This window comes from Hippocampus comes, unplaced genomic scaffold (assembly GCF_001891065.2).
Source record: "Hippocampus comes isolate QL1 unplaced genomic scaffold, H_comes_QL1_v1.1 scaffold124, whole genome shotgun sequence".
Taxonomy (NCBI): Eukaryota; Metazoa; Chordata; class Actinopteri; order Syngnathiformes; family Syngnathidae; genus Hippocampus; species Hippocampus comes.
Window position 1 is genome coordinate 1,313,415 of NW_017805075.1, and position 11,375 is coordinate 1,324,789.

General features: G+C 43.0%; 1 pseudogene; it reads right to left on the reverse strand.

Moving 5' to 3' along the window:
* Window positions 1-207: 207 nt before the first annotated feature.
* On the reverse strand, window positions 208-8,846 carry LOC109512961 (UDP-glucuronosyltransferase 2A2 pseudogene; annotated as a pseudogene).
* Window positions 8,847-11,375: the final 2,529 nt, after the last annotated feature.

Sequence of the window (11,375 nt, forward strand, 5' to 3'; positions counted from 1 at the left end):
GGGCACACTTCGACATCCGCGCTCACACTCACACCTAGGGACAATTTACAGTGTTCCATTAACCTGCCACACATGTTTTTGGAATGTGGGAAGAAACCAAAGCAGTCGGAGAAAATGCACAGAAAAAAAGTAAAAAACAAAACCACATAGATCATGACATCAAGGACCTTCACAATCACCGAGGCCGGACCATAGAACTTATAAACCGTGTTTTCCAACTTTTATTGACCCAAGTGCACATTTTAGATCAGCAAAATGTCACAGCAACCCACCAAACAAAAATATCACGTCAGGAGAGTGAAATCAAAATGATTTCATTTCAATTCACTCACGAATTGATTCCGTATAAAAACTGAGCCAGTTTAACTGAACACAAAGCTGATATTTTCAAAGGCAAATACCATTTATTCTGTTGTGTGAATGGCAGCAGCTTTATTGCACTTTCAGCCATTTAAAAGAAAAGCATTTTATTGTATTGCCTGTCCCCGCACGTAGCTGATATAAACATTGATTCATTATTTGCAGTTAAAAAAAAAAAAAACAACAACAACTATTCAGCTCAATTAAGTCAAACTAGATAATTTCCCACATCACCCATGTTGATCTCACAGGACACGAGAGTGTCATGATTCCTTAACTGGGAATTAATGACACTGCTTCTTAAAACCAATCAGATTTCAAATTTGCCTCACAGAGAGCTGGTTCACGGGAACACCTATTTTTCTGTCCACTGATTGGTTAGTTGAAGCAAAACTCGTTAGCGATTAGGTTCAACTAGCAAAAAGTGTCTGTAGCGATCTGCACACCTTAATACATAAGCATGAATCATTATCTAATGTCTTTCCTGTCTCTAGGAGGTACCCTGTCTTTTATTTAAATGTTTTCGGTTTTTGTTATGGTATTAGATAAATACGGATTGTGACCTACACCAGATGAGGTGGCACGATTGTGAGGTGTTATCTTGTATTTTTGGGCATTATATTTTCAAGAACTGGAATGTGATGGTGGTGATTTAAGAGGTGGATTAAGTTGGGTTGAGTCCCGGTTCTAAATGCACGGCCCTCCACTGCATTTGCAGCATGGCTTCTTTCTACTAAAACAATATATCGGCACAGCTCATGGATACGCTCTTCCCAAAAGCCGTAATGTGAATGTGACAAGTGCCAAACTGCTTTCCAGGAGCTTCCGGATCTATTCTCTCTTAGATTTAAAAGTGCTATTTTTGGCCCCTACTAGATGCTTACAAAGACATCTACAGAAAACGCAAGTTGATGCAACGACGAGACAACAGAAAAGTGCGAGGACTGCAATTACATCCAAACAATGATAGGCATACCACGGCAACTTATACGACTCTGTGCGCAGATGTGCCGCGCCTCTATGCCTCATGACGTACTCTATCCAGAAGACGGCAGCATCAATGGGCTTCATGGGCTTGTCGCGATGAAGTTGGGAAAGTTTGATCATGTTCTGCTTGTAAGGTTTCTGGGGATCGAGAATGTTCTTCAGCGAAGCGGTGAAAGATTCCACGTCGAGCGTCGCCACGTCTACAGTCTCGGCGCAGCCGCGGGCCTTCATTCGCACCATGTTGTCATGTTGGTCGAAGATGAGCGGAATCCCCAAAATCGGGACGCTGTGGTAGATGGCCTCGTATATGCTGTTAGTGCCCCCGTGGGTTACAAAGACTTTGGTCTTGTGGTGGCCCAGTATGTCGTTCTGAGGCAACCAATCCACCAGTAGGGTGTTGTTCCCCAGAGTGGCGGGTCTCTTCCCGATATGTCGCCACACGACTTTCTGAGGGAGGCTGGCAAAAGCAGAGGCGATGATCTCGGATAACTCAGGGCCGAGGTCGCCCAGCATAGTTCCGAAAGTCATAACCACCACTCCGTGTTCTCCAGAACTCTGCACAAAGTCCTCCAGATCCGCCGGCAGAGGCTTGGAGGGCTTCCCCTGAAACCCTCCAATGTAGACCACATTGGGCATGGTGGGACGAGGCAGCTCAAAGGTAAAGTCCACCCTCATCAGCCAGATATCGGCTCCCTGCATGAGAGACATGGCGCTGACGTCACCTCCGAAATAGCGCTCACACACGGCCTGGTAAGGCGGATTGGACACATAGTGGTACATGTAAAACAGAACGCCGTGATAGATGATGTTGTTGATTCTTTGGTAGAAGTCCATTTTGTCCGAGTAATGGGAGAACAGGGTGGGAACGTACGATAGAGGGGACGGCGCAATGGCAAAGTGCGCCTCTCCATTGAAAAGCCAGCGCACGTTAAAGACCATGGGGAGGTCCAGATAGTGAGCAACCAGCACCCCACCTGGAAAGGCCGGGTCTGTCAAACAAAGATCGTATCCACTTTCTTTCAGTTCCTTGACGAGCGTTTGATTTTCAAATATGCTGACCACCATGTTTGCCACAGTCACCTGGTTCTCCCCAATAAGGCTGAAAAGGTTCTTGTAAAACTCCACAAAAGCCCACAGGGAGTCTCTGCGCCGCCGGATCTCGATGGACCTCTCCAGGAAGGAGGTCATGTAGTTTTGGCTCTCAATGTTCTGCCAGTGCTCCAGCATGATGGTGATAGAGGTGTAGTAGGGAGACTTCTCAGATACGTACCAGCTGGTGGAGGTTCGCAGCACTGTGATCTCGTGGCCTTGAGAGTGAAGCGCCTCCACCAGAAGTTTCATGTTGAGCCAGTGGCTTCCGTCGCAAGGATAGACCAGAATTTTCCCACCCCAGCAAGAGGTGAAACACACCAGCAGGAGTGCCAGGCTTGGGTATGGTGCCATTGCTGAAGAGGACACACACACACACACACACACACACGCACACACACACACACACACACATATATAATAATAATAACAATCAAAGATATAGCGCAGCAGCTCTGATCGCAAGCTGCAATTCCATACTGCTGACCGCTAACAACTTTTGAGATGCAGCTCATGATCGTTTTCTCTGTTTTAGCTATTTATAGGCCCATTTTTGGGTAAAATGAACTTTTTGGTTTATTCCACAACCTCCTGTCCACACACACACACACACACATATATAATAATAATAACAATCAAAGATATAGCGCAGCAGCTCTGATCGCAAGCTGCAATTCCATACTGCTGACCGCTAACAACTTTTGAGATGCAGCTCATGATCGTTTTCTCTGTTTTAGCTATTTATAGGCCCATTTTTGGGTAAAATGAACTTTTTGGTTTATTCCACAACCTCCTGTCAACAGAAGTGTCAAATTCTAAAAATCAATAGTGTCATTGAAAGCATTAAGTTGAAGGAGAAGAAATTTCTGTCAATTTTGTTCCCAGTTTCCCAGAGCAAGCAAACAAGTATATTTAGACAATCACTCTTGAGAAATGAGAACCCTCTCTTAATTCGTAAGACCTGTTTGTCACGTCTACTTAATGCATCCATCCATCCATTTTCTGATTTGCTTTATCCTCACAAGGGTCGCGGGTCGTGCTGGAGCCTATCCCAGCTGTCTTCGGGCAGTAGGTGGGAGACATCTTGAACTGGCTGACAATTGCAGGGCACACAGACAAACAACTATTCATACTTAGGTACAATTTACCAGTAGAGTGTTCCATTAACTTGCCACGAATGTTTTCGGAATGTGGGAGGAAATCAGAGTACCCGGAGAAAACCCACGCAGGCACGGGGAGAACATTCAAACTCAACACAGGAAGGCCAGAGCCGTAATCGAACCTAACCAGTCGACCACTGGGCTGCCCCCTACCTAATGCAGTCAAACAAAATCACAAAGGACGTAAAACCGGTGCTCACTGATGATGAAAGTAGTGCCTGCCTACCAATGATGAAACAAATCCAACAGATTGGCAGTGAAGCAGATTCTCCCCTCACGTCTTTCATCCAGAGAGAGAGAAGATTCCTGTGTCTGCCGTTATCATGTACCACTTGTACTGAAATTGTGTTCCAAGTCAATGTGTAACTGCTCCAATGTCCTGCTTGTTTGTCCCAACCCCTCCAGAAAGCGCCGGTTTAGATTTTCTGCATGAAGTCCTCGCTAACTAAACAACACATGGCTATCATTATCTTCAACTCTCATCTGGATACCGTGAAAGGACTTTGAATTAAATTGTTGCACTGATATCTTCCAAGTTATTGTTTGAAAATCTTCAACTCACATGGGGAACATTTGCATTGTCAGTTTTTGAAGGGTTTAAAGGCAAACAGAGCTTATCTTCACTGCTTGCACTGTAGTTCCAGATAAACACTGAGATACAAAGGGCGACCTATGGAGGAGCAAAAGACATGTCGAGCTATTCGACATACGAGAGCAGATATAGGCAATTGGCAGCTTGCAGGCAATATTCTGTACATTTAATGCACTGGCATTTTCGTCATCCATCTGGTTAGGAGGTGCGTGGTCCTATTTGACCCCCCCAGTTGCGCCGACGAAAAATTGTGGATCCTCCCATCAATTAAGTTCCCCATAAGGGTACAGAATGGTAAACTGCTTAGTTTATGGTAGTTTTTATAAACTAATTTCCCTACCCGAATGAATAAGGTTTCTGTCCATCCATCTATTCAACCATTTATTGTTGTTTGCGGTCCTATTTGACGACCAGTTGCGCCGACGAAAAATTGTGGATCCTCCCATCAATTAAGTTGCCCTTAAGGGTACAGAATGGTAAACTGCTTGGTTTATGGTAGTTTTTATAAACTAATTTCCCTCCCCGGATGAATAAGGTTTCTGTCCATCCATCTATTCAACCATTTATTGTAGTTTGTTGCTCTAAAGAAGTCCCCTTTTTTTCATTGAATTGCCCTCAGTCCTTCTTCGTTGAGGATGACCAAGGTCCAGTATGGTCCACCATCCTCGCAAGTCGTAGGAAAATTCATCACATAGAATACATGTAATATAGGGCTGCTTAAAAAAAGGCCTTCACAAGCATTGGGTATGGCAGTGATTCGGAAAAAGAGGATACATACACTATGTCAATTTAATACATCCAATAGAAGATCATGTATTTGTTCTTTTGGTTTCCTATACAAGAAAACAAGTCTTGAATAAACTGTTTTAGTACACTGATGTTACGATGGTACTTGCTACACTAATCAGATGAAACATGCCATCTTCCCAACTGCCAACATCCGATTGATGTATTGAGGCTCTAAGACAAACAGAGCAGTTCAGTTACTATCTTTTCATTGCCCGAGAAAGAAGAAAAAAACTTGTCCAGGACACGCACGAGGGCAACAGAACAGTGGTGAGGTTGCTGTGGATGTGACAGAGGAGTTTAAAGTGGTGGGACTGCATCAGGGATCAGCTCTAAGCCCCTTCCTCTTTTCAAAAGTTGTGGATAGGCTGACAGATGAGGTTAAACTGGAATACCCAAGAACCATGATGTTAGGAGAACACATTGTAATTTGCAGGTGGAGGTGCATTTTGAAAGGTGAAGGCATGCACTGGAAACGAGAGCAATGAAGATTAGCCAGAGTGAGACAATATATGTGAGTAATTAAGAGGTGTGAATGAGGAATAGTGAGGCTACAGGAAGAAGAGATAGCAAAGGTGGAGCACTTGAAATACACTTACAGAGCAATGTTGACAGTGGTAAGAAGGTGAAAAAGTGGATCCAAGCTCGTAGGAATGGATGGAGGAAACTGTCAGAGGTGTTATGTAATAGGAGAGTCTTTGCTAGGATGAAGGGGAACGTTTAAAAGGTAGTGGTGAAGGCTGGCCGTGATGTATGGATTGGAGACAGTGGCACCGAAGAAATGACAGGAAGCAGTGCCCAAGGTGGCAGAAATGAAGATGTTGAGGTTTTCTTTAGGAGTAGCCGGGTTGACCGAATTAGAAATGAAGTCAGCAAAGGGACAGCCAAGAGAGCAGACGATGTGACCACTGTTTATAGACACACACACACACACACACACACACACACACACACACACACACACACACACACACACACACACATATATATAAGGATTAAAAACAAAAAAAGCACATTTGTTTTCCTAAAGCTGTCCACTGAAATCACAAACGATGTAATTGGTGACTATTAACGATGAAACAAATCCAACGTTTTGGCGGTGAAGCAGAATCTCACCTGAGGTCTTGTCAACATTCCAAGAGAGAAGTCTCCCGTGTCAAGTTTTATCACGGAACTGTTGTGCTAGGGTTTTGCTCCAAATGAAAGTAAATGTAAAACTGCTCCCAGTTCCTGCTTGTTTGTCTAAATTCCTCCCCTGGATTTCCAGCACAAATTCCTTTCCTCCAAAACATCTGGAAATCATTGTTGAATGTGGTGTATACTAAACACAACACAACACTATTTCCCCCAAAATTATTGCACTGATCTCTTTGGAGACATTGCATGAAACTCAATTGGTCAACATTCGCATAAATACATACAGCTTTACTTATGTCGCGATTTCACAACAGCTGCAGCTCTAACAGAGCGCTTTGCAGAACATTTAACATAAAATGACACTAATACAACACATCCCATAACATAAAACAATGACAAAATTACAAAAACTAATCTTGTTTGAAGCGGTTTTAGATGAAAGAGGAGAGAATCAAAGTCTCACAGCGATCACGTGCATGATGTCACACACGTCCGCTATAAGCAAAGTTTGAAAGTAAAGAAGAAGCGATAGCATCCTTTGATAAGTGCAGACATTGGTTTTGTTCTCCTGTCCTACCTAGATCCACTTCAATTCCACTCAGTTACACATCTCTGCTCCGCAACGACAAGGATGTCTTCATACCTGCACTATCATCAAATGTGAGAAATCTTTAGAAGATATGATCACTCGATGTAAGGCAACACCAACTTCAAATAAATTCAAAATGGCGGACTTCCTGTTAAATTTTGCATTGGACTCCAAGAGACTTTTTTGTCGGCTTTGTTAAATAACCTTTGCCGTGTCAGTTTACGTGGATTGCAAAAGTGAACCTATAGTTTTTTAGTCTGCACTGCCTACAGTTGTTTGAAATTAATGCAAATGAATGTAAGCCCGGGCGGCCCGGTGGTCACTGTGTCGACCTTGCAGTGCGGAGGTATCGGGTTCGATTCCAGCTCCGGCCTTCCTGTGTGGAGTTTGCATGTTCTCCCCGTGCCTGCGTGGGTTTTCTCCGGGTACTCTGGTTTCCTCCCACATTCCAAAAAACATGCATGGCAGGCTGATTAAACACTCTAAATTGTCCCTAGGTGTGATTGTGAGCACAAATGGTTGTTTGTCTATGTGTGCCCTGTGATTGGCTGGCACGCGGTTCAGGGTGTCCCCCGCCTACTGCCCGAAGACGGCTGGGATAGGCTCCAGCATTCCCCCCCGTGCCACCCTTGTAAGGATAAGTGGATCGGAAAATGGATGGATGGATGGAGGACATTGTTTCCCATAATGCCATGGGGTATGCGCATGCAGAAGTCAACACCCTGTGTCATTATGGGAAACAATGCTGAATAGGAAAAATGCATTGCAGAAATAAAAATGAAAAACAAAAAATAAATCAATAAATACATGGATGTTTACTGACTTAAGTTTTGAATCTATTGGTATAATTTAGGCCTAATGTTAAAAAAAAAAAATTCAGTCTTAAATGAAAAAACCCTGACTATTTTTTAATCCCTACTTTATTGTTGTCAACACCAGTTTCTGTCCAGACTAAAATTAGATTTCAAAACATCATTCAAAAAAGCAATCTTCACTAAAATGCACAACTATATCTTCATGTTTGTAGCCCTGAAACATGTGCCCCTCTCGACACTTTTAAATTTGTTTTATTTTATTTTGTGAATTAATTAATTAGTTTGAATGTGGTAGTTTCACCTCCCCCGTTCCACCAGCAGAGGATGACGCTTAACTTTGACTCCCTCAATGTTCATTTTCCATGTAAGAGCAATCCTGACAAATATTTGCATTGTAGTTAGCGGTTAGACTTCTCTGCTGGCCTAAACAGAAGCGCTGAACTAAATTGTGATGGTGATGGAGGTGTAGTGGGGCTGTTTCTCAAATATGTGCCAGCTGGTGGAGATTCACAGCACTGTGATTTCACGACCTTGAGAGTGAAGTGCTTCCACCACAATTTTCATGTTGATCCAGTGGCTTCCTTCGGAGCGATAGACCAGAATTATACCCGCCCCAACATGTGGCCTAACACACCAGCAGTAATTCCAGTCTTTGGTATCGTGCCATTGCTGAAATGGACACGTACACACAAACACTCATTTTATTTTATAAACTACTTACAACCTAAATCCCAAATTCTAAATTACAAATGTTAAACCTCTGAACATTTATGTGCAGAAAATAAAAAAATGACAAGCACTAAAAGGGGTCCATTTTTTTGCAGGGGAGTGTGGGAGTCTATGAATGTTTTTCCTGAGCTTTATTTTTCTGACAATCATTCTTTATGCTTCCTCTCCCAGCCACTGTCGTGGTTGGGTCGCTAGGGTAACGTGTATTACGTATAAACTATGCTTAATATATCATGCAAGTTAATCTCTGTGGTGACCACTGAGTGACAGGAGCTAGGCTGATAGTCAAACAATTCTTGTGAAACAAACATACCTGTACTTTGTTTATAGGCCAGGCCTGTTTGTTTTGTTTTTCTCATGCATCCCAATACAATCACAAAGGATGTCAAATCAATGAACACTGATGATGGAAGTACTGCCTGCACTGCCTCCTAATGATGAAATTGAAATGACATTTTGGCAGTTAAGAAGAATCTCACCTCAGGTTTTGTCACCCGTTCCAAGATAGAAGACTCCTATGCCTGCCGTTGTCACGTACTCCTTGTGTTGAGGTTGTGTTCCAAGTGGAAGTCAATGTGTAACTGCTGCGATTTCCTGCTTGTTTATCCAAATCTCGCCCTCGTTTTCCTGCATAATTTCCCCAAAATTGAAACAAAATCTAGAAATCATTGTCCTAAAATCTCACGTGAACACAAAAAAAAAAAAGATAGATTAAATCGATGGCTTCAGGGTCATTGTATGAAACTCAATTGGTCAACATTTGACAGTTTTTGCGGGATGCAAAGTCAAGCCTACTTTTTTTACTCTGCACTGCCTGTAGGTCAAGATCAGGTATTCTCAACTCAACTGTATTTATAGAGCACTTTCAAACAGCCGTCGCTGCATACAAAGTGCTGTACATGGAGCAATTAACATATACAACAAACAGTAAAGCAAATCGGTAACAAAGACGGTAGAAAGCATGTTTGTGCGCGGCAGAGGACCCAAAAGCAGGGAGGCAGGAGAAGCAGGGTGTACTAAACGAAATGTATCAATCAAAACATTTTCTGGGGCACTCTGGAAAAACTAAATCGAAAGCAACAACAAAGACCAAAAAAACTCAGCACACCAACAAAACACCAAGAAGTAAAACACACCACGATGATAAAACACAATTAAAACAACATGACAGTAACACAACGATCCGACAGCAAGTGGTCGGCGTGGCAGTCCTTCAGAAGGCAGGTGATGATGATGACAATGACAAACAGGTGTGGTGCTGGAGGAAGCACCCTCCGATCCCACCTACTCAGAGAACAAACAAACAGAACTATGACAGTGCCCATCCCCTCCCCCACAACGGACGGGTCCCAGATGTTCGAAAGTCACCCAGTGGTGGCCGCAGGACGTGCAGTGCCAGAACAGGGGCAGGTGGCAGCCGCAGGACGTGCCCCGCTGGAACAGGAGCAAATGGCGGCCACAGGATGTGGACCACCAAAACAGGAACGGATGGCAGCTGCAGAACTTGCCCAGCCAGAACAAAAATGGGTGGTGGCCACAGGCCCTACGCCACCGGACCAGGGACGGGTGGCAGGCACAGGACCTGAGAGCACTGTGCTCTCAGTGCGAGCGGGAATACTTGGACCAAGTAGGTCATCCCATTGCCTGCAATTTACAACATGGCACAGCATCGAATTGCAAACAATAATGCTAGGCTAATAACGGCGGACGAAATAGCTTAGCGTTCTTCCAGTCCTGATGGGTCTCATCTCAACTCCATGTCCGGCCATTAGGGCACAACATTTTCCGCATCATCAGCATCTGGCTCATACATGTATGGTCCAATACGAAAACATTCAAAATATGACTGCATGGATGAGATTCTCTGTAATGGTTTGCAGCTAACAATGAACTAACAATGCTGTAGAAGGCTGCAAATATATTGTGCGGAGTGGACAACAATGCAACAGAAATACCGATACCTTAGCAATGACCATGTAGGACACGCACCCACTATGAATTGAAAACAAGAACGCTAGGCTAATAACTGCAGCTTATATAGCTTACCATTCTTCTCCGCTCCATGTCCGGTTGTTTGGGCACAACATTTCCCAAATCCTGAGCATCTGGTTCTTACATGTATGGTCCAAAATAAATAGTGTCAACAACCTCCTCTTCCTCCAACTCTTCAAATACCTGGATCCCCTCAGAGAAGTTTGAAAAATCATTTCTGACTGGCTTTGTGCACTTTCCACATTCAGCTGTGCCATTGTTGCTCTTGAATTGACGTCACACTTTTGGATTTGTCTCTGGCCAGGGTTTCACTTCTGGAAAATGATTACTTTTGTCAAAACTATGAAAGAAAAAGATGGTTTTTTTTCATGCTTCAATTTATTTTGTCTAATTACTTCACTGGTGACATAAAAATATTTCACTTGGGGTTTTCTGAAATTACTCCACAGTTTGCCTTTTAAAGTTCAGCTACTTGTCGATAATTCACTGAGTGCTTTGTGTCCTGAATACATTAAAGAAATGCGAATGCAATATAAACCCAGCTAATGAATTGGCCATTGTGCATATTAACTATGTCTGAGTTTTCCTCATGTCTTTTTATTTTGTCAATTATAGCCACGGTTTCACCACCCTCTGAAGAAATTAATCTCCCATATCATCTTTTTCACTGACACATCATATATCCAAATACACTGGTATAGAAGATAATAAAAATAATCACTCACAGCCATGGGCGTCATTAGGCCTATTTTAGGGAGGCTTCAGCCTCCCTAAAAATGTCTTTAGCCCCCCTAAATAATTTCATTGCATTATTTAAAAAAAAGTATTATTTATTTTTCCTGTACTTTTGCTAATATATTGCATCAAATTCAATGGAATGTGGCCATTTTAAATTATATTTCGATACCCTGCCATTATTGTAATGTTAAATCTCCCAGGTTTCCTGAACGCAACAGGTGTTGCGTTAGCATTTGACGTGTCTGTCACCATCGCCATATCAAATGCTAACGCAACAACTGACAGTTCATTGCCGAAAGTCAGGTTGAGTCGACAGCATGGATATTCGACAGTTTTTTAGAAAGGTAAATTAAGTATTCAATGCATCCATGCTGGTAAAACGAGTGACTATAGTCCGCTAA